A 24,202-nucleotide genomic window follows, 5' to 3' on the forward strand; every position below is an offset into this window, starting at 1 on the left:
AGCCGCCACCTAGGGAAACCTACCAATCCTGTGCATTTCTGAAAACTAGAGACCTAGGGGAATCCAAGGAGGGGTGACTTGTGGGGCTCGGACCAGGTTCTGTTACCCAGAATCCTTTGCAAATCTCAAAATTTGGCTAAAAAAACACATGTTCCTCACATTTCTGTGGCAGAAAGTTCTGGAATCTGAGAGGAGCCACAAATTTCCTTCCACCCAGCGTTCCCCCACGTCTCCCGATAAAAATGATACCTCACTTGTGTGGGTAGGCCTAGCGCCCGCGACAGGATATGCCCCAAAACACAACGTGGACATATCACAGAAAACAGAGCTGTTTTTAGCAAAGTGACTACCTGTAGATTTTGGCCTCTAGCTCAGCCGCCACCTAGGGAAACCTACCAAACCTGTGCATTTCTGAAAACTAGAGACCTAGGGGAATCCAAGGAGGGGTGACTTGTGTGGCTCGGACCAGGTTCTGTTACCCAGAATCCTTTGCAAACCTCAAAATTTGGCTAAAAAAACACATGTCCCTCACATTTCTGTGGCAGAAAGTTCTGGAATCTGAGAGGAGCTACAAATTTCCTTCCACCCAGCGTTCCCCCACGTCTCCCGATAAAAATGATACCTCACTTGTGTGGGTAGGCCTAGCGCCCGCGACAGGATATGCCCCAAAACACAACGTGGACATATCACAGAAAACAGAGCTGTTTTTAGCAAAGTGACTACCTGTAGATTTTGGCCTCTAGCTCAGCCGGCACCTAGGGAAACCTACCAAACCTGTGCATTTCTGAAAACTAGAGACCTAGGGGAATCCAAGGAGGGGTGACTTGTGTGGCTCGGACCAGGTTCTGTTACCCAGAATCCTTTGCAAACCTCAAAATTTGGCTAAAAAAACACATGTTCCTCACATTTCTGTGGCAGAAAGTTCTGGAATCTGAGAGGAGCCACAAATTTCCTTCCACCCAGCGTTCCCCCACGTCTCCCGATAAAAATGATACCTCACTTGTGTGGGTAGGCCTAGCGCCCGCGACAGGATATGCCCCAAAACACAACGTGGACACATCACAGAAAACAGAGCTGTTTTTTGCGAAGTGCCTACCTGTAGATTTTGGCCTCTAGCTCAGCCGGCACCTAGGGAAACCTACCAAACCTGTGCATTTCTGAAAACTAGAGACCTAGGGGAATCCAAGGAGGGGTGACTTGCGGGGCTCGGACCAGGTTCTGTTACCCAGAATCCTTTGCAAACCTCAAAATTTGGCTAAAAAAACACATGTCCCTCACATTTCTGTGGCAGAAAGTTCTGGAATCTGAGAGGAGCTACAAATTTCCTTCCACCCAGCGTTCCCCCAAGTCTCCCGATAAAAATGATACCTCACTTGCGTGGGTAGGCCTAGCGCCGGCGACAGGAAACACCCCAAAGCGCAACGTGGACACATCCTAAATTTTGGAAAAAAACAGAGGTGTTTTTTGCGAAGTGCCTACCTGTAGATTTTGGCCTCTAGCTCAGCCGGCACCTAGGGAAACCTACCAAACCTGTGCATTTCTGAAAACTAGAGACCTAGGGGAATCCAAGGAGGTGTGACTTGCGGGGCTCGGACCAGGTTCTGTTACCCAGAATCCTTTGCAAACCTCAAAATTTGGCTAAAAAAACACATGTCCCTCACATTTCTGTGGCAGAAAGTTCTGGAATCTGAGAGGAGCTACAAATTTCCTTCCACCCAGCGTTCCCCCACGTCTCCCGATAAAAATGATACCTCACTTGTGTGGGTAGGCCTAGCGCCCGCGACAGGATATGCCCCAAAACACAACGTGGACACATCACAGAAAACAGAGCTGTTTTTAGCAAAGTGACTACCTGTAGATTTTGGCCTCTAGCTCAGCCGGCACCTAGGGAAACCTACCAAACCTGTGCATTTCTGAAAACTAGAGACCTAGGGGAATCCAAGGAGGGGTGACTTGCGGGGCTCGGACCAGGTTCTGTTACCCAGAATCCTTTGCAAACCTCAAAATTTGGCTAAAAAAACACATGTCCCTCACATTTCTGTGGCAGAAAGTTCTGGAATCTGAGAGGAGCTACAAATTTCCTTCCACCCAGCGTTCCCCCAAGTCTCCCGATAAAAATGATACCTCACTTGCGTGGGTAGGCCTAGCGCCGGCGACAGGAAACACCCCAAAGCGCAACGTGGACACATCCTAAATTTTGGAAAAAAACAGAGGTGTTTTTTGCGAAGTGCCTACCTGTAGATTTTGGCCTCTAGCTCAGCCGGCACCTAGGGAAACCTACCAAACCTGTGCATTTCTGAAAACTAGAGACCTAGGGGAATCCAAGGAGGGGTGACTTGCGGGGCTCGGACCAGGTTCTGTTACCCAGAATCCTTTGCAAACCTCAAAATTTGGCTAAAAAAACACATGTCCCTCACATTTCTGTGGCAGAAAGTTCTGGAATCTGAGAGGAGCTACAAATTTCCTTCCACCCAGCGTTCCCCCACGTCTCCCGATAAAAATGATACCTCACTTGTGTGGGTAGGCCTAGCGCCCGCGACAGGATATGCCCCAAAACACAACGTGGACACATCACAGAAAACAGAGCTGTTTTTAGCAAAGTGACTACCTGGAGATTTTGGCCTCTAACTCAGCCGCCACCTAGGGAAACCTACCAAACCTGTACATTTCTGAAAACTAGAGACCTAGGGGAATCCAAGGAGGGGTGACTTGTGTGGCTCGGACCAGGTTCTGTTACCCAGAATCCTTTTCAAACCTCAAAATTTGGCTAAAAAAACACATGTCCCTCACATTTCTGTGGCAGAAAGTTCTGGAATCTGAGAGGAGCTACAAATTTCCTTCCACCCAGCGTTCCCCCAAGTCTCCCGATAAAAATGATACCTCACTTGCGTGGGTAGGCCTAGCGCCGGCGACAGGAAACACCCCAAAGCGCAACGTGGACACAACCTAAATTTTGGAAAAAAACAGAGGTGTTTTTTGCGAAGTGCCTACCTGTAGATTTTGGCCTCTAGCTCAGCCGGCACCTAGGGAAACCTACCAAACCTGTGCATTTCTGAAAACTAGAGACCTAGGGGAATCCAAGGAGGGGTGACTTGCGGGGCTCGGACCAGGTTCTGTTACCCAGAATCCTTTGCAAACCTCAAAATTTGGCTAAAAAAACACATGTCCCTCACATTTCTGTGGCTGAAAGTTCTGGAATCTGAGAGGAGCTACAAATTTCCTTCCACCCAGCGTTCCCCCAAGTCTCCCGATAAAAATGATACCTCACTTGCGTGGGTAGGCCTAGCGCCGGCGACAGGAAACACCCCAAAGCGCAACGTGGACACATCCTAAATTTTGGAAAAAAACAGAGGTGTTTTTTGCGAAGTGCCTACCTGTAGATTTTGGCCTCTAGCTCAGCCGGCACCTAGGGAAACCTACCAAACCTGTGCATTTCTGAAAACTAGAGACCTAGGGGAATCCAAGGAGGGGTGACTTGCGGGGCTCGGACCAGGTTCTGTTACCCAGAATCCTTTGCAAACCTCAAAATTTGGCTAAAAATACACATGTTACTCACATTTCTGTGGCAGAAAGTTCTGGAATCTGAGAGGAGCCACAAATTTCCTTCTACCCAGCGTTCCCCCAAGTCTCCCGATAAAAATGATACCTCACTTGTGTGGGTAGGACTAGCGCCCACGAAAGGAAAGGGCCCAAAACACAACGTGGACACATCACATTTTTTTATAAAAAGCAGTGCCTACCTGTGGATTTTGGCCTGTAGCTCAGCCGACACCTGAGGAAACCTAGCAAACCAGTGCATTTTTGAAAACTAGAAACCCAGGGGAATCCAAGATGGGGTGACTTGCGGGGCTCTGACCAGGTTATGTTACCCAGAATCCTTTGCAAACATCAAAATTTGGCCCAAAAAACACTTTTTCCTCTCATTTCGGTGACAGAAAGTTCTGGAATCTGAGAGGACCCACAAATTTCCTTCCACCCAGCGTTCCCCTAAGTCTCTCGATAAAAATGGTACATCACTTCTGTGGGTAGGCCTAGCGCCCACAAAAGGAAATGGCCCAAAACACAACGTGGACACAACATATTTTTTCACAGAAAACAGGTGTTTTTTGCAAGGTGCCTACCTGTGGTGTTTGGCCTGTAGCTCAGCCGGCCCCAGGGGGGGGGGGGGCAGAAATGCCCTAAAATAAATTTGCCCCCCCAACCCCCACCCTCCCCCGCCGGGAGCGACCCTTGCCTACGGGGTCGCTCCCCCTGCGTGACATTGGCACCAAAAAACAAATCCCCGGTGCCTAGTGGTTTCTGCCCCCTTGGGGGCAGGTTGACCTAAACTCAGCCAATCTGCCCCCAAGGGGGGCAGAAATGGCCTAAATACAATTTGTCCCCCAGGGGAGCGACTTTTGCCTGATGGGTCGCTCCCCATCTCTAAAAAAAAAAAAAAAAAAAAAAAAAAAAAAAAGAAAAAAAAGAAAAATTCCCCTGGCGCCTAGAGGTTTCTGCCCCCTCTCCCCCGGGGGCAGATCGGCCTAATAATAGGCCGATCTGCCCCCCGGGGGGGCAGAAATGGCCTAAAATAAATTTGCCCCCCCAACACCCACCCCCCCCCCCCCGGGAGCGACCCTTGCCTACGGGGTCGCTCCCCCTGCGTGACATTGGCGCCAAAAAACAAATCCCCGGTGCCTAGTGGTTTCTGCCCCCTTGGGGGCAGATTGACCTAAAATTGGCCAATCTGCCCCCAGGGGGGCAGAAATGGTCTAAATACAATTTGCCCCCCCAAGGGAGCGACCCTTGCCTGATGGGTCGCTCCCCATCTCTAAAAAAAGAAACAACAAAAAAAAAAAACACAAAAAAAAATTGCCCTGGTGCCTAGAGTGTTCTGCCCCCCCCCCCCCCCCGGGGGCAGTTCGGCCTAATAATAGGCCGATCTGTCCCCCGGGGGGGCAGAAATGGCCTAAAATAAATTTGCCCCCCCCAAACCACCCACCACCCGTCCCCCCCCCCCCCGGGAGCGACCGTTGCCTACGGGGTCGCTCCCCCTGCGTGACATTGGCGCCAAAAAACAAATCCCCGGTGCCTAGCAGATTGACCTAAAATCGGCCAATCTGCCCCCAGGGGGGCAGAAATGGTCTAAATACAATTTGCCCCCCAGGGGAGCGACCCTTGCCTGATAGGTCGCTCCCCATCTCTTAAAAAAAAAAAAAAAAAAAAGAACAAAAAATAAAAACACAAAAACACAATTTGCCCTGGCGCCTAGAGGTTTCTTCCCCCCCTGGGGGCAGATCGGCCTAATAATAGGCCGATCTGCCCCCAGGGGGGGGCAGAAAAGGCCTTCCCAAAAAATTGCCCCCCCTGGGAGCGACCCTTGCCAAAGGGGTCGCTTTGTTGCGTGACATTCGCGCGCAAAAACAAACTCCCTGGTGTCTAATGGTTTCTGCCCCCCTTGGGGGCAGATTGGCCTTATCAAAATAGGCCAATCTGCCCCCAAGGGGGGCAGAAATGGCCTAAATATATATTGCCCCGTAGGGGAGCGACCCTTGCCTAAGGGATCGCTCCCCACCTAAAAAAAAAAGAATTCATCACAAAAAAAAAAAAATGGTCTCTGGTGCCTAGAGGTTTCTGCCCCCCCTGGGGGCAGATCGGCCTAATAATAGGCCAATCTGCCCCCAGGGGGGGCAGAAAAGGCCTTCCTAAAAAAATGCCCCCCTGGGAGCGACCCTTGCCCAAGGGGTCGCTCCCTTTTGCCAATTTCAAGAAAAAAAAAAAATCCCTGGTGTCTAGTGGGGTTTCAAAAGCCGGATTGCAAGCAATCCGGCTTTTGAAACCTGTGAGAGACTTCAAAGGGAAGGAAATACATTTCCTTCCCTTTTGAAGCCTCTCGGGCCTCCCCCATGGGATTGAAAAAGAAATGCAAAAGCATTTCTTTTTCAATCGCGCTGGAAGCTCTGCTTCCAGCGCGATGGGGGAGACCCTGTGACTAATCAGCGCGCGCTCGCGCGCTGACGTCACAGGGGGGGTTGGGGGGGTCGGGGGTGGGAGGGGAAGGGCTTCCCCTTCCATCCCTGACTTGGGGGGGTGGGGGGGAACCCCACAGAGGGAGCGAGAGCGCTCCCTCTGGGCTCTGTGCACAGGACGTAATGGTTACGTCCTGGGCACAGCAGCACTGTGCCTCAGGACGTAACCATTACGTCCTGGGCACAGAAGGGGTTAAAACCCAGGTCAATATAAATGGGAACCAGAGGAGTACTGCCTGGCCAAGCAAGTAGTGCTCTAACAAAGCTATTTTCCCCTCAAAGACAGTTTATGAGGTTCCCAATAGCCCCACACCTCTGCACCATAGGTAGCAGCATTTTGTGCTTTTGCCAAGTAAATCTTTAGGGCCGGAGATACAGCTCCTGCGCCGTTACTCTTATGCAAACGCAAAATAGCACCTGACCAGTGTTGTAAGAGAAGCAAGCTCTTACTTATCTGATCTTCCCATTTAAAATTGTTTGAGATCCTGACACCAAGTTAATCTATAGAGCCAACTATGCCCAAAGGAACACCATCTACAGAAATTGTACATCTCTTGGCTGGCCCAGGACTAAACACCATCAGTTTTGTTTTGCTGACATTCAGTTCCAGCCCATGATCCCCACAAAAAGCTGTGAACCTATTAACAAGAGTCTGTAACCCTTTCGGTGTTTTGGAAATAAGGAGATAATCATCCACAAAGAGTAATATGGGGATTTTTTGAGCATTTAGGATGGGGGCATCGTTCGGGCAAGAGGACAGGACTTGCACCACCCCGTTTATATATAAAGTAAATAGTAATGGTGCCAGGACACAACCTTGGCGAACCGCTCCACTGTATAGGGATGTGGTCAGTTAAGTCTCCCCGTTTGCCCCATCTCACCTGAGCATATGTACCTTCATGGAGCTGCACTAAAAGATTAATTTAGTTCCTGGGTATACCCTCTTTGTCTAAATCTTCCCACAGTTTACACCTAGGAACCAAATCAAAAGCGGAACGAACTTTGTTTGGCAAGAAGTACTTATTTCCAATATAGAATAGCCAGCCGGAAAACTTGGTCTACTGTACTAGTTTTGGGCTGAAAGCCCGTCTGAAGGGGGATAACACATGGTTAGCATCAACCCACTCTAAGAGCCTACCCAAAACCTGCTTTGCAAAGATTTTTTTGTAAGTTATCAATAAGGCTGATAGGTCTATAGTTAGCAGGGGAGCTCACATCACCCTTCTTATATATGGTTATTATTTCAGCTCCCTGCCAAGTGGCAGGGATAGGGCCCACAGCTGCTATAGCATTAGATATCATATTAATAGGTATAGACCAAATTGCCGGCTCAGATTTGTATGGATCCCCTGATATTTTATCAGGACCAGGAGCTTTGGAAGATTTCAAAGAAGCTATTGCAGCGCTAGTTTCTCCCAAGGTGAAAACAATGCAGTCATCAGGATTACTATAACCCGCCCCAGAGCCTCCTGACAAGTTTGTATTCCTGAATTTGTCCATAGTTGGCCTGTTGTGAAGCAGGAGCATGAGTTGCAATGGTGAAGATCCCCTGGGGGCAGGGGAGGGAGTTTGGCTGAGGGCAGGCACGGTGGGGCGGGGGCCACTGGCACATAAGGGACCTTGGTTATTGTTTTCCTAGGTGTTCTTTGCCAATTGGTGAGGGTCGCTAATGGAAGAATGCCCGGCCTAGGGCTCCGGAGATTGGGTTTCAGTAGTTTAGCTAGTTGTCTGCTCTGACTCAAGTCACCATTGTTGGAGGTTACTTCTGCCAGTCCCATCCCGTTTAGCCATTGGAGCTGAGCCGCTAGGAAATGGAGCTCAAAATCAGATACCTGAAGTCCCCCCGCATCTGGAGAAAGGTGGAGGGTGGCCTGGTCCACCTGTTGGTGCGTTGGGAACACATGTCTTTTTACGGTTCAGGCGGAGTCTGGAGCAGTTGCCAAAGTCGCCTAGCAAACTAAGTACCTGTGGCAGAGTCTTCACCCCATCCTTTAGGTAAAAAGGAGATCATCTGCATAGAAAGGAGACTATATGGGTTCTCCCTTCCAATGTATTCCCCAGGCCTGGCCTTCTGCCTGCCCTTAGTCTCTCTGCCAGAGGCTCAATGGCTATGGCAAAAAACAGTGATAGTAAACACCCCTGTTTGGCTCCCTCTGTATATGTCATAGCTATCTGAGATCGTCCGACCTATTTTGAGCCTTATTGTGGGGCGTGTGTGAAGTAGATTAACCCAATCTGCCCAGGCAGTCCCTAGTTCCATCTGCAACATGGTGGCTTCCAGAAAGTTCCAGAACACAGTGTTGAATGCCTTTTCCAGGTCTACCGACACTATCAGTGCTGCAAGGTCCAGAGGGTGGGTATTATCATTGAGTAGTGAGTAAAGCCTACAAAGGTTATGGGAGGTGTTGCAGGTGAGTATGAACCCATTTTGATCGCTGTGTATCAGAGCTTGTATATGGGGTAATAATCTATTTGCCAGTGCCTTGCTGAACACCTTAAAGTCTGTATTTAACATAGAGTGGGCGGAAGTCAGTGAGTGTCACTTCTACCTGTGTGGATTTGGGTGGTGGGACCTCAATGACTTACCAGGTTGTGTCCGATAAAACCTTCTTCTCATAGGCCTCAGCATTCAGCTTTGTTAACTTTGGTGCCAGGTTTCCTAGAAGCAATTTATAGAACTCTGGTGATGGTCCGTCCGTACCCGGGTCTTACCTGTTGCTAGAGGTTTTATGGCAGCCCTGACCTCCCCTAGTGCAACATTATTATACACCAAACAATTTAGATGAAACTGAAATAGTAGAACCTCTTATGCAGACGAGGTATTCACGTCAATGAGCTGGCACTTTCAGGATAGTAACTGGAAAAACTGGTAAGGGACATCTAGGAATGTTGTTTTAATGTTACTTCAGGGTAGCCATTTAACAAGGCTAGGAGTCCGATAGATATGCAGAAGTGCAGGGAAATGTGGGAGTGAAAAACTTTTTCAAGTTTGTGAAAAGCTAAGTAGCAGATTCAAAGATACTGTTTTAAATCCAAGTTGCAAAGAATGGAAAAAGCAAATGGAAAAACGAGTGACTAGTCTAGCTCACACAAATCAATCTAGACGCACTGTGGATTCACTGTTATACATAGTAACATGTATTAGGATTGGTAAGCATTCCTTTCAGAGAAGGGAGGCTGGCCCAGTCCTACCCTTCTTCCCATGTATTTGTTGGTCCCTGTTCCTCCTGCCTGAAAATGACTGTTGCAGGAAAGACTAGCACAAGTTGACAAATTCTACAGTGGTGCTTTTCTTAATCTTTGGAGTTCAGAGGCTTTAGTAAACACCACCAACTATTCTAATAGGGATAACTTATTTAATCCACCATACTTTTGAGTATGGAGCTTCTTCTTGACCTTGGGGAATTGCTGCTGACAGTCACTGCTTTGCTATATCATAGACGTACTGAGACTGGATTTGGAGGCTTCTGCCACTATTTGTTTTTATCCTGCACTTATTTTCCTGAGTTTCCTCCACACCGAGTCTCATGTTGAGTCTATACTTCGGTGGTGGGAGAAACTAAATGAAAGATCTCACTGTATCATCTGGGGCTAGATAGGTAATGGATTCAGGGCTGTGAATATTGTCCTCCCTGTTGATAATTCCTCTATTAAGATCAAACACTAGAACTGTCTGGTCAAGGTGAACTCCTAAGCAGTACCCTAGGCAGTGCTTCCTGTCAGACCAGAGTGAGAGTTAGATTTGGTGTTTGACCAGAACTAAATGAATTTTAAAATGGGGAGAGATGTTTAGGTAGTCTCTAAATTTAATTTTGTTATTGAAACTATTCATGCTTTTATCAAAGGAATATACACATAATTATAAAATGTGGTTCAAGAATGCAAACCTCAACCAACAGCACAAATTATTATAATCATGTGATGGGGAACGACCATTCACCTTAAGAATAGGAAATTAATGAAGAGCTGGAGTAAATTGGTTAGAGAGAGGAAGTGCAATCAATTGTTTAAAGGCAAGCAGGGAGACACCACAATATTTGGAACAGAGAGGGTGAGAATTGTGAGTGTGATGAGTTAAAGGTGGGAAGCTGAGTGTAGGAGATGAGGAGAGCAGATAATTGTAGGAAATCCACCTTTGCTGCATGGTCCCCCACCCCCATTTTTGCCAGACCCTGTTTTATTGCTGGATTTAGATCTCTGTGCACTTTACTCCTGCTAACCAGGAGTGAAGTGCCTATGCTCCCCCTTTAAACATGGTTGAATTGGCTTATTTCTAACTATACATCCGTAGTATATGGTGTAGAAGGTGCACCCAGGGCCTGGAAGTTAAATGCTACTAGTGGACTGCAGCACCTATTGTGTCATCTGTAGGAAGCTGGCTCTGTATATACTATACCAAAGTAAGGTATAGTGTTCACAGTGTCTAGTGTCTAGTGGATCCCCAGAGACTTTTCAGAGGCTAAAGTAGATAATTCTAATGCTCTCTTTTGTGGTAGTGCTGAGTATTTGTTGTACACACCCAGTCGGGAAATGAGGCACACACTCAATGACTAACTCCACTCCAATGTTTTATGTATATGTATATACTTTACTTTATTTCTAGAACCAAAAGGATCTTTGTTGCAGGTAAGTACAGATTTAAGAATGTATCACTTTCAAGTATCAAATGCACCTTGTTTCTAATTTACAGTTAAAACAGTTTTCAGGTAAGTAATACTTTTCAATATCAAAAGTAGACACATGCACAGTGCAATTTTCATTGATGGAAATGCAGTCCTGGGGTGGGGTGGGGAGTACAAACAGTTTACAGGTAAGTACTAAACTTACGGTCCAAGTCTTTGGGGTTTACGGTGTCCACAGGGAAAAGTTTAGGAAGACACCAAGGGTGCAACACGTGGCCGACCGGGTGCAGAGGTCCGAGTTGGTGTCGGGTGCCCAGTGGAATCCTATGGAGACTGGGGACACTCAAAAGTGAACAGTTTGCAGGTAAGTACCCACGGTCTCAGGATACGGGTCCTGGGGAGTTTAGGTCGGCACTGGGAGGTCCACAGGTCCGCACCAAACACACCCTCAGCGGCACAGGGATGGCCGGGTGTAGGGTGCAAACATAGCGTTGAGTGCCCAGTGCTTTTCAATGAGGAACTCCGGGTTCACAAAGAGGCTGCAGGCTTGGTTCAGGGGGTCGGCTGAAGAAGACCAACTGCTGTACAGCTAAGTTGAAGCTCCTCTGGACGTTGGGGAACCATCAGCTGGGTTCCCAAAGGCCAGGGGGCTGCGAGTCCAGGGGTATCTTCAGGTGTCTGGTATCTTCACCAGATCTGGTCGCGGTCGGGGGGTTCTCTGAATTCAGGCTGCAGGAATCGTCGTGGTGACCAGGAGGGGTGAGCACGGGGTGGACTCGAGGTCAGAATCACCTGGGGCCTCTCTCTGGTCAGGTGGACCACCGGGACTTGAGCCGTGGGGTGCAAAGTGGGCAGGACTCGCAGATCCAGAGGGCTTTGGGGTCCTTGTTGGAGGTTTCTTTGTAGATAGGGCCGCTATCCTCTGAAGATTCGGTTCCTAGGGAAGGCAGACAGTCCTTTGAGGGTTGGTAGAGGCTGCTGGCCCTGCAGGACGAGTTGTGGTCCTCGTCTTGTAGCAGGAGTCTTGAAGCTGCAGACAGGCTGGTAGGGCTGGGTCCAAGTCAGTTCAGTCCTTCTTGAGGTCACCAGGAATCTGAAGAGCAAGCTTCAGGGATGCTCCTAAATACTAGATTTAGGGGTGTTGCAGGGGCCAGAGGGCAGTGGCCAATGGCTACTGACCCTGAGGGTGGCTACACCCTTCCTGTGTCCACTCCCTTTATGGAGGGGGGAACATACCTAACCCTATTGGCTATCTCCCTCCAAAACAACATAGAGGATTCTTCCATGAGGGATTCACCTCAGTTCTGGCCACCCTAGGGGTGGCCCCAGCTGGGGTGGATACTCCTCCTGGTGTTTACTAACTTTCCTGCTGGATCTGACGCCAAAATGTGGGCCCTGGTCCGGGTGGCGGGCAACTCCAGTGGCTGGAGTGCCCTGAGGAAGCATAACAAAAGGCAGGAGCCTTTGAGGCTCACCGCCAAGTGTTGCTGTTCCTGTAGGAGGGTAGGTGTGTTGCACCTCCACCCAGAGCAGACTTTGTCCCCGACCCCGGAGAGCACAAAGGCCCTCACCTAGGGGGTCAGAAACTTGTCTGGTGTTGGCAGGCTGGCATAGACTGGTCAGCCACACACTAGAGTTCGATGAATTTCAGTGGGCATCTCTAAGATGCCCTCTTTGTGCATTTTTCAATAAATCCAACACTGGCATCAGTGTGGGTTTATTGAGTGGAAATGTTTGATGCCAAACATCCCAGAATTCAGTAAAACCATCAGGGAGCTGTGGAGTTCGTAGTGACAAACTCCCAGCCCATGTACTCAGTATGGCTACACTGCACTTACAATGTCTAAGAATGGACATATTGCTCATGCAGCTATGTCCTCACCTGTAATATTATGCACCCTGCCTTAAGGCTGTAAGGCCTGCTAGAGGGGTGACTTACCTATGCCACAGTCAGTGTTTGGTAGGCATGGCACCCTGGAAGGGATGCAATGTCGACTTTGCCTTCTTCTCTCCACCACACACTATCTGCGGTGTGCATGTGTTGGTGAGGGGTCCCTTAGGGTAGCATAATATATGCTGCAGCCCCCTAGGGACCATCTTTGGCCACAGGGCCCTCTTTACCACTGGTACCTTTTACAAGGGACTTCCCTGTGTGCCATAGTTGTGCCAATTGTGGAAACAATGGTACAGTTTTAGGGAAAGAACAAAGGTGCTGGTTGCTTGGTTAGCAGGATCCCAGCACACACTCAGTCAAGTTAGCATCACATATTAGGCAAAAGGTTGCGGTGGGGGGAGGGTTACCCATGCCAAAAGGGGCCAGTTTCCTACACCTTCCACTAGAGAGGTAGGGCAAACATGACCTCAGCCCAGCCCTCTGTAGCCTAATTGGTGTAGTGCAGCCTGTTACAATAACACTTTGTGGCAGGTTAAAAACCTCCCTTTTTAATATTAGTAAGCCTTGTACCCCACAAGTTAGGGTGCAGTGTATTATAAAGTGGAACGTGTAGAAAAATTTTACCATGTCACTACAGTGACAAAACGCTATCTCCACTGTGGCAGGACCAACAGTCCTATGTAGAATATCAGACTAGAGATTAAATGTAATGTTATGTAAGGTGGATTTGTGGAGTGCAGCTCATCACCTGTGAGGTTATCAAGGTGCTCTGTAGGTATGTTTTGGTGTGGTGAGGCTGGGCCCAAATACAGGCAGTCTTGATGGACCTATGTGAAGACTAATTGAATAGCCAGGTCTTCAGTTTCTTTCAGAATGCAAGAAGTGAGGAGAAGGCTTTAATGTGTTTGGGGAACTTCATTCCAGAATTTGAAAGCTTAGTAGGAGAATGGTTGAGGTTCCGTTCTGCTTCTGTGGATGCGGAGTGTGTGAGAGTGATGCTGAGCAAAGTTGTCTGGTGGGTTGGTGAAAGTTAATCTTGTGATTGAGGTTTGTGGGTCATGGGTTGTGTAGCGACCTGAATGTGTGTGTTAGATTTTGAACTGCAGCGCTTCTGGATGGGGAGCCATTGCAGCTCTCTGAGGAGTGGTGTGGGTTTGGCGCGGGAGGTTGAAGATGAACTGGAGGTGGTGTTTTTGATGGTTTGTAGTCTATGAAGAAGATGGGTTAGGATGCATCCTTAGTGTTTTTATTCTCCAATCTGCTTGTGATTAGGGCCTGCGTGATGGTACACCTGGTGTCCAGTGGTAGCCTCTTGAAGATTTTACGTAACATGCAGAAGATGTGAAAGCATCAGGAGGTGATGGCGTTGACCTGGGACTTCATGGTGAGGGTGGTGTTCATGTTGAGGCCTAGGTTCCTAGTGTGGTCGGTTGGGCGTGGATCCAATATCGGCAGGCCACTAGGTGAAGTCCCAAGTTGAGCTCTTACTCCTGATTAAAATACTAATGCTGTATATCTTGAATGAGACAAGCTAGAAAAATAATTTAGTCTTTACAAATCCAATTAAATAATGAATTGGGATTTGTAATAAACATTATGTAAAAATAACTTTTATAAATGTACCCTTAATCTGCCTGAACTATCAGAATGCTAATTGGCACAAGCCTTTGCCAGCTATCAGCCTGTTTTCAGCCTTAAAAAGATGTGAAGTAGGTGTGAAATTAGTATCAAATCCTCCCTTGTCAGGTGTGTTGAACCACATGTAACACTGGATGCAAAGAAAATTATTGTGGTTCCCCTGCCTGGTTGCTGAAGGACACTACTTTTGTGTTTTCCCTCTCTGAGTTTGTTGCAGGTACAGTGTCTGCCTCATACTGGACTTCAATGTTAGCTGTGGGAGGATATTAGAATTACCATAATACATTCGTCACACAAACCTCCAGCCCTCGGAGTCCAGGTTTAGTGTGCCTGAAGACTTTCACCATCTTGAAAATGCCCTGAGATACAGCCTTGTGGGCCTGTTTGAGGAAGGCAAACCGGAAATACTACAAAAGTAGGTAGGTAAAAACCTGGGAACTTTTATTCTATTGGTCAGGGAGGGGGCAGGAGTCACCCCTTACTGACTAGCTGGTGACAGGCACAAATGTGGCAGCCACATGCACCCTCTTCAGAACACTTTTTGGGCCTATGGGATGATCAGAAGAGGACTGGGGCTGCTGCCTGTGACCACAAAGTAGCCCTGAAGGACTGGAGCTGCTCCCTCTTGTATCATGGACAAAGAAGCTGAATCCAAAGCTCATTTGGCTGGCTTCCTGTGTGGATACAGGAAGGCAACAAGCAGAAAGAGACCATTTCCAGAAATTACATAGCTTACCATTGGCAAATGGACCCTGCTGTTGGCCTCTGCCCTACACCCTGTACGTGCCTCCCCTAAGGTACTGGGTGGCTTTAGGAGTTTGCCCCTGTGGTTGACTGGGACTTTAAAGACTAAGTCAAAAGGTAAAATCTTTTACCTGGATGAAGCCGGTTGGTGTATCTGACCCGTGCTCCTTTGCACTCAGCTGGAAATTGCGCCTAGCTCCTGATCTTCCGCAACCATACACTATCATTGGCACCTAGTGCTTTTTGGCACTATTCCTACTTTAAAAAATTAAAAATCGTATCTTGGTTCCCCTATTGGAGTTTTATCATTTTTGTGTAATTTGTTTATTAAATGTTATGCTAATTTTTAGCTCCGTTTTGGATTTGTATTGTTTAATATTTTACTTTATTGGTACTGTATAAAAACTTTACTCCTTGCCCTAAGTAAAGTTTGCCTGTACTGTGCCGTAGGCAGCAGAGTGTTGAGCTCAGGCTAATTAAGTGACACTGAGGGTTCACCCTGACAAGAATTGTTTTGTTTCCTATAGGAGAGTAATCATCCTTCTTGCATAATAATCCAATTCCTTACAATAATCACTTTTTTATATAACATTTCAAAATTCAGTGTTTGTTTCTATGCACTGTAACGAACAAAGGGTTTACATTAACCAATGTAATGGTCTTCCGTGTACCGACTTCGGAAAAAAGGAAGATACAGGTGTGTTGCTGTGATTCAAACTTGTGATGTACAGTTTACAGCGTATGTCAGCTAAAAGCATTGAATTTACTGGCAGCTTGTTGGCAGCTAGTAGATAGTGATAAAGGAAAAAGGGAAGGGGAGGGTGTTGAGCCGTGAATACATGCAGAGACAATGAGAAAAAGCAGAGTAAAAGCTTAGAGGGATAGAAGTGTGCCTTAAAAAGATGCGAGATTAGGACGAATGTAGCCAGAGGTTGGGAGACTGAAGACAATTCAGATGTGTTAATTACCGACCAGTTTAAACGTATTTATTTATCTGATGCAATCCATATAACAAACGAAAAAGATCACATATTGTAATATCAATACATTATTAAAAACAATATAAAAGAATGCATTCCTACACTTCTTAAGGAATAAATACATAGCTTACTTCCACCTAATCAAATACAAACCAAGTCACCTGTAAATTAATAGGAAGCATGTCTAAATATATAACTCAGGTTGATAGAGGCACTCTAATAGTCCAATGCAACAAACTTTGTAATGCCCAGAAAAGAAAGTCCCAGTGTGAAAGCAAATCTACCATCACTTCATTGTCCACTCCTGATACGCGATTCATAGATGAGACTTTATTTGAACATTCTTTCTGAATAAATGAAACTCATTTACAACAGATTAGACACTGTGTTTTGTTTGGTACTTCTTACAGTTATAAGTAATTGAAACATATTGACATCCTTAGAATAATGTTTGAAGTGGTAGTCCGGGTGTAACTCGACACAGTTGAGTTGAATAAGCTCAGAGCAAAGTTCTATCAGCATCATCTATCAGTCAATATCTGGTGGTCTGGTATTATATTAGGTACTCGTATTTTAATAAGTACCAGTTTGAATGCATTAGGAGCTAAGTCAGAAGGATTTGACACTTCCAATACCTCTAGCCTATCAGATCTTTTCACTTTGCCAATGTTTTTTTAGCCTTGCTGTACAGCATGGCTAAAGGAAACGAAGAAAGAAATGGCGCTATGATGCTGCGTTTTTTTTAACCCCCTGAAATATGTGCTGTGGGACAACAAGAAGGGCCAGGGTGAAGGAAAGCAACACTGTGTGTGGGTGTTGGGAAGCAACTTGTGGACGGGAGAGGTTGGGTGGGAGGGAGAAACAGCAGGCCAGAAATAAAGGGTGCAGATGGGGAGGGGAAGCAGCACAAAGGAAGGGGCGCGTAGGAGAGGAGAAGCAACATGGAGTTGACAAGGGAGAGGCACATGGTTGAAAAAATAATTGGGATAAGTGCATGAGTGCAAAGACAGCGTGGATGGGGGCAGTGAGAAGCACACAAATGATACAGAGCAACATGAAGTGTAAGAGTAGAGAATTGCATGAGGGAGACAGCTTGAAAACACATGTACTCCCATGGAGTGCTTGACTAGAAATAAAAAAAACAGTGCTTGAAAGCAGGCAGTAAAATCCTAGATGCCAGTCAGGTAAAAGAAAAAGTAAAGAGGCAGCACTTTTGGACACCACAAAGGTGTTTGATTCCCTGTCCTGGCTTCAGAGAGCATATTATGGGCTACATTAGACTCTTAAATATTTCTCCAATGGCACACTTGCGCATCGGTGAGGGTATCTCTGCTCTGTTCCTCGGATACTCCTTATCTCCCATTCTATTTGCGATTGCGATGGAGCCCTTGGCTGCTGGACTCCGACAGCACTATACTGACCAAGGCCTTTATATCACTACCAGAGGGATATTAGTGTCCATGTACACAGATGACTTTACCCTGCACATCCAAGACCCCCTATCCAACCTCTTATCATCTGGGAGGTGATCCACTTTGTTGGCCTCTCTGGAATCTCTATTAACTGGTTGAAATCCACCATCTTTCCCCTAACTTCTGTCATGTGCCAGTTTGAGCCTGAGTACCTGCTCCTGTGGGCCACAGAACCAGTCCGCTATCTGGGCGTTTGGATTAACAGATTTTTCGATGAGCTCTACAGCAGGCAAACTATGGGCAAGTCATGTCCTGGCTGTAGGAGCGTATACCAGTCTGGACCCAGCTACCCTTATCCATGTTAGGCAGGATAGCCATTTAAATTACTTTATTAAAATTATTGTACTTCCTAAGTTCCTTTATCTAGTTATCAATCTTCAACTTATGTTCACTGCGCACTTTTTTAAACAACCTTGCTTGAACTTGGTGGCCCTTACTTGGCTGGGTATACAGTCTAGGATGACTTGGGAGACACTCGTGCTACCTTTTCAGCTGGGCCGTCTCAATGCCTCGACATGCGCCACTACACTTACTGTGCACAGGCCAAATGCTTGCATTTTTGGCTATATCCCATTTCAACCACATACTATAGTAGAGGCTGATCAAGCTAACCAGTGTACCTGCTGCATAGGTATCTATGTGGTAAATTTGACACACTAGCTTGTGTCGGTTAGGCCTTTGATTGGCTGTGAAGTAGAGCCCGTATCACCTGACTATATGCTCCCAGCATACCACTGGCCAACATCCTCTACTGTCCATGCTGGTGGATGAGGGAGTGTGTAGGACTGCCCCCTGACTGGGACTCCTCACATTCGGCGACTATACTGAGCTGCACAATTTCTACCCACCTTTTAACACTGACGTGCTTTCCCAGCATACTGTCCTCAAGACATTGCTATACCAGTAGCTGCCCGCTGCATGCTGGACCCTGAATGACACCTTCTCCTCAGCCCCTCCTATGCTTCTTGCTCTAGAATACCTAATTGTTAATCCTTCCACCCGCAAGATCATCACTTGTTAATGCATTGATAAATAAGAGAGATTCTGTGTGTGACCTCCAGCGCACATGTTGTCTGGGAGACTGATTTGGATGCCCTTGTTACTGTAGTGCAGTGGTGCTATTGCTGCACTCAGTCCATGGCCCTATCCCTGAACTACAGGCTTCACCTTATCCAAATTCAAATATCTGCACAGACTTTATCGCACACCCACCCAGTTGTACAGAATGGGGCTTGCAAGGGATGCTCTATGTCTTTGTTGCTATACAGGCCACCTTCCTCCATCTTGTTTTTGATTGCCTTTAGGTGGTGTGTTATTGGTCCAGTGTCTACACAACGGTGTCTCAGATCACTGGCCATCTTCCTCAGCAGACACAACTGGTGGCTCTTTTGGGCTATGTGCTAGAGGTTCCCCCCTGAAAATCGGTGTCTTACCACGATGCTGCTCTTACTGGCCAAGCAGAGAGTAACTGTACACTAGGGACAACCGCCTGCCCCCAAGGTGGCTGATTGCATGATGTATGCCATATACTGCCAGGGACAGCTATTAGACCTATTTGGAACTCATACCAGTGCGCTCTCTGCCAGAGGACATCTGGGCCCCACTTGTTCATCACCTGAGATTGTGTGATGTGACCCATTGAGGACCCGGGCGATGCAATATCATCACCATCTGGCCTGTAATGGGAACTCATCTGGGGCTGGCCTTCTTCAGGGGAGCACCCTGCATGACCTATTCCTTTGATCTATTACATTGTGTGCCAGTGCTGACACTGTCTATTGTGCCCTCTATTCTTGCACGACTGGCTATCCCATTCCACAATCCTTTGCTTTCTGCAAGATATGCTCCCCCCTTCCCTCTTTTTCCTATTTGCTGTTTGAAAATCAATAAATACATTTTTTTCAAACTTTAAATCTGTGTTGTCCAGCAATACTCTGCTTGAAATGGACTACTAAACTGCAGAAGGGCCAGCAGGTGGCAGCTATCCTTTTTGCAGGGAAATCTGTAAAGCACAAGGGTGTCCTAAAGTGGTGTCCAGGAGAAGAAGGTGTTTTAACTCAGGGGAATGTCTGTCTGGTAGTCAGTTATTAGTACTTGTGGAATCGTAGTTCCCGGTTAGCTGGATGCTAGTGATTGATGCTCACTAAAACTGCTATTGGAAGAGAAGGACCGGAAGAGGAGAACCTGGACCCAAGATCTTCATTTTTTCCTCCCCATAGAAAGTTGTATTCTGGTACCAAGTTAAACTAGGTGCTTTTGAGTAGTGAGGAGTTATTAAGAGTGTATAGACACAAGTTTGATAGAAGGTAAATAGAACTAGATCATCCAAAATGATTGTTTGGGCTTTTTATACTTTCCCTCTACCGTCCCGAATGTATCCCTTCCACCCCACCCACCCACTTTCTTTTGCAACCATCCTGAGGCAGCAGAGAGTTGTTGTGAAGTATGCAAAATAAAAATAAAAACTCAAGGGATGCTGCCGACTGTATACCTTGTTTTATCAACACATTTGTTTTAAGGACTTACCTAGCAGGTTGCAAAATACCTATTATGGGTTTTCCCAAGAACTTAAAGTGGCTTAAATTTCAACCTTCCTATTGCTTACTTAGGGTGGCTTAATTGTCACTCTCAATTGCTAGTTTCTTATTCGATGGTTTACCTTCCTCTTCTCAAGTTGCCCATCCCCCTCAGCCTCTATACCATCCTTTTTACTGGCTGACTTGCATCAGTCCACTGCTCCTTTTTAGGGAAATACTTTTTTTCTTTTTGTTTACGCAATCCATGAGAATTGATGTGTTTTCCAGTGTCTCTCCCATGTGGTTCTTCCCCAGCCAAATAACCAACTGTGCTCTCTGTTTCTTGCTCTCTTGTATGCTTCTCGCCCATTTTTAGGTCGAGTGTATGCGTACGGCCTCTTGCATACTTTTAGTGTACTTCTGTGGACGTAAAGCCATTTCATTTGTTCATATTAGTGTCATTTAAAAATCCTTGCTTGCTGGTAGGCAGTCATGCCTCTTTGTCCGTCCTTTTTTTCCTTTGGGAGCAAGGACTAACTACCGTATAATTACGCTCTGTTGTGCTAATCTGTTCTTTGTGGGGCTTTTTTTTCTTGGTTTCCTGCTCGGTGTTCAGCGAAGCTTCCCTTTTCATTTCCACAGCATTCTTGTTCTCAGTTAACGTAACCGTGTTGTTCCTGCTTACATTTGACATGCATTACTTAACCTAGCATTCTCTGAGTGTTAGCTTTTTTCAGACCGCATATTACTCTTGTCTCCCCTGCCGCCTAACCTGAAGGCACAGTGTATAACTTTTCACAGACTGGGCGCCGCGCTTCATTTTTCAGCACAGCGCTAAAATGTAATTGGGGATGTGTGGAATTCAAGATTGCAGATTGCAGGGTGCAGTACCTTAAGTGGCCAAAAGAGGTCCCAGAGAACACTAAGGGACAGCCTGTGATACTGCACTCTTTCCCTGCTTTGTGCACATTAGAACAATAAATGTTGCAAGTTTTTTTCAGCCAGCATATTAGAAGTGTAAAAGCGTTAAGGTAACTATGTTGTTCATGCTTACAGTTCACATGCTTGACTTAATCTTGTTTTGCTATTTCGCTACTGGCTTTGTGCCATGCTCTGAACCCTGTGCTCCAGATCATGACATGGTTTAGCAAGGATTTAAATAAATAAACATGAGGAGATAGTATTACATGTGAAGGGCTTCAGGTCACAGAGCTAATACTAGAGATTTTTTTTTTTGTTATTCAAAAAAGATTACTGATCCGAGGCTGGTTTTAACCCAGTTTTTCACAAACTCACTAAAGAGGCTACAAGGTGAATTTAGCTTCTTGTTACACACAAAAATTTAGCTTAAAATTGCCAGCCTCAATGGTCCTACAGTGTGCTTTTTGTATGCACATACAAAACAATTTGCTCAATACCTCGCGTTTTAAGAGTTATGTATCGTTGTATGCCGCTTGGGTGCTGTCTCCCCCTCGCATGTGGATCAGTTTCAGGAAATGAGGTACACCCGGCAGTGAGGTACAGACGCACCTGCAGACATGGCTGTGAACCTCAGTAAGAATGGTGTGGCCCTGCAAGCGGCTTATGCAGATGTACTAAATGAGAAGAGCGGGACCGACTGGCGAGTGTGCCTTCTTCTCTGCTGTCCACCCCATGTGTTTCTACCGACGCTTTGCCCATGCACTTTACTTTAAAACCCATGCTGTTACCTCCACCACTGTTGTCTCACACCTCTGCTACCTCTTTTACCCTTGCACAATTCCGACAGTGTCTCAGAATAATTCCCCCCTTCTCTTCCAGTTGTGTTCCTTCGACCTCACCTATGCCCAAATGCTCTTGCTCCATTGTATTTGCCCCACCTTGCAGATGCTATGATCCTTACAGCTGAGCTCCAGTAGGTGGAAACCCTATGCCTCACACTGAAGCCTGTCCCTATAGAACACTTCTTACCCACCTGAGCCCCTCACTCCTTCTACCGTACTGTTTTCCCACTAGTTTCTTCTACTGTTCCTCTGTTCCTCCCACCTTTTCACAGGTCGCCCCTCCCACTGTGCCCCATCCCTTTTGAGCAAACAGGAGGCTTGCCTGCCTCGGTCTAGGCCACACTTACAGGTGTGAGGGGGGACAAGCCCTCAGAGAATAAAGCAAACTAGAAATGTCCTAAGCATAATATATGTCCCCCTCTGTAACCCCACCACCATCTTCCTGTCTTCAGTGGGATCAGTAGTGGCAATCAGAGTTTAATCACTGACTTCTGACTACGAAATACCGCCTGGATATGGCACTCAGCCGCTCATGATATTTTCTCCGGTTTAATTTAGGCTAGGTGTACTGAAATACTGGAGGGATTGGGAATAGTCAGTCACAAGTCGGACCAGTACTTCTGAAATGGTGTCAGAGCTGGGGCACCTTCACACCATCTTTCCAATGTTGGTGCAGTAGAATGTAATATCAGTCAAATTGGCCAGTGCTTCTGAAAGTGCTAAGGGACGAAGGAGAAGTTAGTCAATTAAAAAATAATTAGAGACGATTAGAATGATCCTAACAAACATGTAGTAGACACACACGCAACCGCCATACAAAATATATCTCTACTTTTAGTGTCCTTTGCAGTAGAGCTCCCAGAAGTGAAATGTCTCCTTCAACAGCTTAAACCAGTAGGTCGGGTAAGGGGTCTGGGGGGTCTATTAAACCCACCAATTTACTGTTGCATACATTACTTAATCTAGCATTCTCTATGAGTGTTTGCTTTTTCCTGGATGTTGTTGCTTATTTTTTTCAGCCAGCGTCTTACTCTTGTCTACCCTCCCTCAAAACCTGAAAGCATAGCATAAACCTTTTCACAAAATGGGCACCGCGCTTCGTTTTTCATCATGGCTTCCGAAAGTCTTTAAGGACGTGTTGAATTCAAGATTGCAGAGTGCAGTACCTTATGTGGCCTAAGGAGGTCCCCAGGGGCACCCAGAGACATCCTGTAGTACTGCACCCTTTCCCTGCTTTGTGCACCTTAGAACAGTAAATGTTGCAGATTTTTTTCCAGCCAGCATATTAGAAGTGTAAAAGCATTCACTTAACCATGTTGTTCCTGCTTACGTTTCACATGCTTCACTTAATCTTGCATTCTCTGAGGTTTTGCTTTTGCCAGGATGCTGTTACTTTTTTTTTTTTCTCAGCCAGCACATTACTCTTGTCTCCCCTCCCTCATAACCTATTTCCTATTTTCTGGTTCTCCAGCGCAGCAAGGTCATTTGAATGGCAATAGCGCTATGCCAATATCATCACTCCACTGTATATTTAAAAAAAAAGTTACATAAAAAATGCCAGCGTTCTAACTTTAACAAATGTGGGATCAATTGCATTGCAAATGCTTGTTATCTGTCTGGCCCCCATGTTGCTCCCTCTCTTGTGTACTGCTTTTTCCTTTCTCCTCCCTTCGGGGCTTTTTATATTTTATTGTACCCACATTCACTCCACATTGCTTTTCCCCACACGCTCCACCAGCCTAATCTTTTGTAAACCGCCCCATTGTCATTTTTCTTTTGTTTGTTTTTTGGCAAGGCCAGGCAGAATATTGCTGCCAACCTCTTCACCCTAAATAAAATAATTTGTATGCTAGTTAAATTTAATTGAAATACACTATTTTTCTTGTTGCTGAACAGCATCGGCAAAGTGCATTTACAAAGCTGATATGTCAAAAAAGCAAGAACCTTTGGCTTTTCTAATGCTTGCTCTTCTCTTGGGTTAAGCTCTAACAATTATGCTTCATAGCATTTCAAGAGCGTTGCCGTTTTTAGGTTGAGTGCGTAAGCGCTTTTTGACCTGTTGTAAGTATTCTGTGGGCTTTTAACCACACCCATCTCATGCCCATCACTTTCATTTATTGTGGGCTTGCCTTTCAAAAATCCCTTGATGTAATTGGTAAATGCTTTATGTTTGTCCTACCGTGGGGCAGTTTTGTTACCGCCTTGCAGACTGACCCTGTTACGTGGATTATTTCACGATTGCCGATATACTTTAGCGCAGGCTAACTATTTTTTTTTTTTTGTCTCTCCCCTTCGTGCTCCTTAGTGGCCATGGCACTCACACTGCAGAACAGCGGGAATTCCATTGGCGGTATTGAAGTGCTGGTCATATTGTTGACACTGTTACCTAAAGCCATTTATTTTGGCTCTCCCCTTCACTCTCCATAGCTTTCACAAAAACACTTGTAATTGATAAATGCTTTACATAAAAAAACATAGAAATTGTCAATATGGCTCTCCCGACACAGTGGGAGAGCTGATACTACAATATTCACTGCACTCAGGAAATTTCACCCTTAATGCTTT

General features: G+C 46.3%; 1 protein-coding gene across 10 annotated transcripts in view; it reads left to right on the plus strand.

Annotated features, from left to right (window-relative positions):
• The window catches only part of CUEDC1 (CUE domain containing 1), a 383,678-nt gene that overhangs the window by 148,350 nt on the left and 211,126 nt on the right, over positions 1-24,202 (plus strand). The window contains exon 1 of one of the 10 annotated variants that reach the window (XM_069226619.1): positions 13,792-13,908. The exons of 8 other annotated variants lie outside the window; for them this stretch is intronic. The gene's annotated coding sequence lies outside the window, so the exon portion shown is untranslated. Of the gene's footprint in view, positions 1-13,791; positions 13,909-24,202 lie in introns of those variants that run through there. One more of the 10 variants, XM_069226620.1, reaches the window with a different exon arrangement.

Source organism: Pleurodeles waltl, chromosome 3_2 (genome assembly GCF_031143425.1).
Source record: "Pleurodeles waltl isolate 20211129_DDA chromosome 3_2, aPleWal1.hap1.20221129, whole genome shotgun sequence".
NCBI lineage: Eukaryota > Metazoa > Chordata > Amphibia > Caudata > Salamandridae > Pleurodeles > Pleurodeles waltl.